The sequence below is a fragment of the Miscanthus floridulus genome, chromosome 18, assembly GCF_019320115.1.
Source record: "Miscanthus floridulus cultivar M001 chromosome 18, ASM1932011v1, whole genome shotgun sequence".
Lineage (NCBI taxonomy): Eukaryota > Viridiplantae > Streptophyta > Magnoliopsida > Poales > Poaceae > Miscanthus > Miscanthus floridulus.
The window spans coordinates 7,922,760-7,928,210 of record NC_089597.1 but is presented as its reverse complement, the minus strand read 5'-3'; positions in this window follow the sequence as shown (position 1 = coordinate 7,928,210).

The following is a 5,451-nucleotide window of genomic DNA, read 5'->3' as shown; positions in this document are numbered from 1 at the left end:
TACATATGTTAGAGGATGGATGACCGTTAGTGGATGTACACGGGCTGGAGAAGTCAGAGTGATTACACCACGGAATGGATGAACAAGATCGATGCTTTCTTAAACAGTGCATTTGGCAACGCTGCTAAAGGACATTGTCTAGTTTTGTGTCCCTGTAGCAAATGTGGAAACAGGAGAAGGGTAAACAAGGTGGAAATGGGTAAACATCTTATGAAGAATGGATTTACGCCGGACTACACCCGGTGGGTCCACCATGGTGAAGCCCATCGTATGAGAGAGGAGGTGGTGAGACCACAGGTGGAGGCTTTTGATGCTGATGCCAGGGTAGCAGACATGTTAGATGACTTTCATCAAGGATAGTTCGATGAGGGACGTGAGAAGGAGGAGATGGAGGCAGCCGCATAGGTGTTCTATGATATGATGGACTCGGCACAGAAACCCCTTCATGATCGGTCAACGGTGTCTCAACTGGATGCCATTGGACGCTTAATGGGGTTGAAGTCCGAGTTAAACTTAAGTCGACCTGGCTTCGATAAGATGTTGGCCGTGATTGGCACCCTGCTTCCGGAGGGCCACATTCTACCAAAGAGCATGTACGAGTCACAGAAACTCCTTCGAGCACTTAAGATGCCGTATGAGCAGATACATGCTTGTCCAAAAGGGTGCGTCCTATTTAGGAAAGAACACGAGCATGCAAAGTTCTGTCCAAAGTGTAAATCCTCTAGGTACCTAGAGGTAGACTCTGATGATGGCCAGAAGAGGCAACTTACGATCCCCATGAAAATCCTATGGTACCTTCCATTCCTACCTAGGATCCAACGGCTATACATGACCGAGGAATCCACGAAATAGATGACATGGCACAAAAATGGCAAACGGTACAATCCTGACAAGATGGTACATCCATCCGATGGTGAAGCTTGGATCCGCTTTAATGATAAACATCGTGACAAAGCAGATGAGGCTTGTAATGTACGTGTCATGTTGGCAACAGATGGGTTCAATCCTTATAAAATGATGGCTGCCCCATACACATGTTGGCCCGTCTTTGTTATCCCCCTTAATCTCCCCCCCGGTGTCTCCTTTCAACGACATAACGTATTCTTGTCGTTGATAATTTCTGGACACCCAGGGAGTAATATGGGTGTGTTCATGGAGCCCGTGTTTGATGAATTGGTCCGTGCTTGGGACGAAGGGGTATGGACATACGATCGAGCTACAAAGACAACCTTCAAAATGCACGTTTGGTACCACTACTCCCTGCATGACTTCCTGGCGTATGGGATATTCTGCGCTTGGTGTGTTCATGGGAAGTTCCCATGCCCAATATGCAAGGAAGGTGTGAGGTTTATTTGGTTGCAGAAGGGTGGCAAGTATTCGTCGTTCGACAGACATCGTCAATTCCTACCTCTTGACCATCCATTCAGACAAGATATCAAGAATTTTACGAAAGGTGTCAAAGTGACAAATCCTGCACCGCGGATGATGAATGGTGCCGAGGTTCATGCTCAGATAGGTGCTCTCGTGCCCAATGAAGAAGGTGGTTTTGTGGGATATGGTGAGCAGCATATGTGGACTCATATCTCGGGCATGACGAGGCTCCTCTATTTCGATGACCTTCTTCTACCACATAACATTGATGTAATGCACACTGAAAAGAATGTCACCGAGGCACTTTGGGCAACACTCATGGATACTAAAAAGTCTAAGGACAACCCAAAGGCTAGAGTAGACCTGGCAACGTTGTGCGATAGACCAAATCAAGAGATGCAACCTCCTAGTCGTGGCAAGACCTGGAGATGGCCTAAGGCCGATTTCATCTTGAAAAAGGACCAAAGGAGGGAAGTACTTGAATGGATCAAGAAGCTAATGTTCCCTGATGGGTATGCAGCGAATCTAAAGAGGAGAGTTAACTTAGGCACTCTGCGATTCAATGGGATGAAGAGTCATGACTACCACATATGGATTGAGCGGCTTCTTCCAGTGATGGTTCGAGGCTATGTCTCGGAGCATGTCTGGTAAGTGCTGGCAGAGTTGAGCTACTTATTCCGCCAGCTTTGTGCCAAGGAGCTCTCTCGGACCGTCATTGATGACTTGGAAAAAGCGGCACCTGTGTTGCTCTGTAAGTTGGATAAGATCTTTCCACCCACCTGCTTCTTGTCGATGTAGCATTTGATTGTGCACCTCCCATATGAGGCACAGATGGGGGGGCCCGTGCAGAACCGTTGGTGCTATCCAATCGAGAGATGTCTGAAGACTCTTCGCAAAAAATGTAGAAATAAAGCCAGAATTGAGGTTTCCATTGCAGAGGCATACATTCTAGAGGAGGTGTCGAACTTCATAGAGAAATACTACACTGAGAAACTTCCTAACGTTCATAATCCACCCCCTCGTTACAATGCTGGCGAAAATGAATCGAACCTCAGCCTTTTCCAAGGGCAACTCGGAAGCGCAAGTGCATCGACCACTAAGAAATTAAAAAATGAAGAGTGGCGCAGTATCATGCTATATGTGTTGACCAACCTTGTCGAGGTGCAACCGTTCATTCGGTAAGTTCTGAATGAACTTGTTTCATTTCACCGTATGTCCTTGTTTCGTCATCCAACCCCCTTGTTTCTTGTTGGTACAGGAAATTTCTTCGTCAATCCTGGCATGGATCAAGGCAACCTACCCCGCAAGAAAATGATACCCTTCTTTCACGGGGTGCGGGACCAGGGAGCCCCAATTTCATTTGTTGGTTCAAACAGAAAGCCCAAACTGATGCTCCTATAAGTGATGAGTTGAGACAGGTTGCAAACGGCTGTGCCGTTAGGGTCAAGTCATTTACCGGTTATGACATGAATGGATATCGTTTTCACACAGCAAGCTACGAGCAGAGTCGGCCCAATCGACAAACCAAAAACAGCGGAGTTGTTACGCCCGGCACTGATGGACTCGACTATTATGGAAGAATTTAAGAAATCTACGAACTATCATTTTATGGTTCCAAACCTCTTACTCCTGTCATATTCAAATGCCACTGGTTTCATGTTGGTGTAACGAGACGGACCCCTAAGCTTGGGCTAGTCGAGATTCGATAGGATTCCATCTATCCAGGAAAAGATGTCTACATTGTGGCTCAACAGGCCATCTAGGTTTATTATACGTCATACGTGTGCAAAGACGCCGAGCATCTTAAGGGTTGGTCTATTGTGCACAAGGTATCGCCACATGGTAAACTACATGTCCCAAACGATGAAGATTACAACTTCAACCCAAACACATATGATAGAGAGTTCTATCAAGAAGAGGGGCTACAAGGGAGGTTTGATATAGACTTAACCGAAGAGATAGGAATGGAAGTAGACAATGAAAGGGATGATGACGAGGACGCTGGAGACGAGGTGCGAAATCTAAAGGACATACAAATGCTTGAGCGATTACATTTAGGCAATGACAATGAAGACAACATTCCTCCTTCGGATAGTGTTGATGAGTTGGACAATGTTGATAGTGATGACGAGACCTATGATCCAGCTAATTTCAATCATGAAGATTATTTCTAATACATGTAATACTATGTTTTTTGTAATTATGTTTTATTCATTTTTGCATATATTTCTAATACATGTATTACTATGTTTTTTGTAATTATGTTTTGTTTATTTTTGCACCTATTTCTAATTATGTCTTGTTTTTCTTTTTTTATTGCAGGTGATTGAACAAAGATGGCGGGTGACCGTCATAGGTCTGTGAACTCGATTTACCAAAGACCACACCGGTCACAGGAGGGGGCGGAGGGGGCGGTAGAGGGATCGAACAGGAGGAGGAGGACCGCTAGCCGCAGGAGGGGGCCGTCTCCTCCCACGCCACGTGAGGAGGACCGCCAGTCACAGGAGGAGGTGGCGCCCGTGGACGAGTTAGACGAGGAGCTAGTTCGGCAGACGGAGGAGGAGGAGGAGGAGGAGGGGGGAGGCGGTAGGCACGGGTTCCGCTTCCTTCAACTCCTCTTCGAGTGTCTACTTGCGAGGTCCCGCGAGCCTCCCACAGGTTCCGCTTCCTCACCAACACCCAGTGATTCGCCCTGAAGGACAAAAGTAAGTAACTGTATATGTTATCACCACTACTTCATATGATATGATGAAAAAAACTAATAATTTTTCTTAATCACTTGTGCAAGAACTGGGTGGTTGTGTCGGGTGGTAGCGCACGGCTAGTCAACGGCATCCTGGGTCTTCTATGCAGGCAACACTTCCCTGGCATTGTCACGTACGCATCGAAGACGGAGTCGGCCTACTTGTTTGACCACTACGTCGTCGCCTCTGATGCGGAGTACCCCAACAAGGCGGCGCGGGTGAAGGCAGAGTTTTGGGTAAGTCTCCCTTACACAACATTGCTCAATACGTCGCATTCATTGGACTTTTCTTGAAATAATGAATGGATACATCACTTTTGTATGCAGACTTATTACAGATGCGAGGAGGGATTTGAGGCCAGGGCGGAGCAGGCGACTACCAAAGCCTGTAAAAAACTCATCACCGACATGCATCACGAGGTGCGTATCCAAGCCATCGTAACCTATTACGGGTCGAAGCTTGGAGAGAGGAAAACCAAGAAAGACGCAAGAGAGATGCAGCTGACCCGGGAGTAGTACCTTGAGGTAAATGAAGAACATCAATATTGATTCGTTTTGAGATTAAGTTGGTTTAATTTGATCTTCTTATATATCCAATACTTGATGACGTGTAGATGATTCCCTGGTGGTGCCAAGCGTATCCCGAATGCTGGGCGATGATGGTGGACATGTGGTTCACGGAGGAGTACCTCAAGATGCACAGGGATGCCCGGGACCGTCGTTTGCTAATGCAAGGTCTAGCACACCATCAAGGCAGCCGCAACCTCGCTGGATACAAACAAGCATGGATACGCGAATTGATTTATCTATTTTCATGCTCAGTTCTGTCTGATTTCTAATCATCGTGCTGTCTTTCTCGCAGTCGGCGTCACATAGTGGCCAGGCTTGCTCGGACTTTCAGGCATGGTGTATGGCCCACAAGGGCAAGGCGACGTCCGACGTCTCCTTCAACCTGGAGGACCCGCCCGAGGCATACACGAACCCGAGCGTCCACTCCCGCATCAGTGAGTACACTGAGGTGGTGAGGTCACTCCATGGGTCAGACCACGATCCGAGCACCCAGGACTTCAATGGAGAGGCCGTCATGAGGGCGGGGCAAGGCAAGAAGCATGGGCGGTTCTAGCTTGGCGATGGCGTCATCGACACGGCCTCTACTCCCTCTCTCTCCCAGATCCGAGCACGGAGCACGAGCGAGAGCCTAGCCATTCGCACACGGCCGACCACTGCACAGCACTGGGTCGACGCACTCGAGGTTATTCCTATTTTACTCGTCATACATTGATCTTTACACACCTTAATTAGCTTTGCATTACTGAAACATTGGAGTGAAATATTGT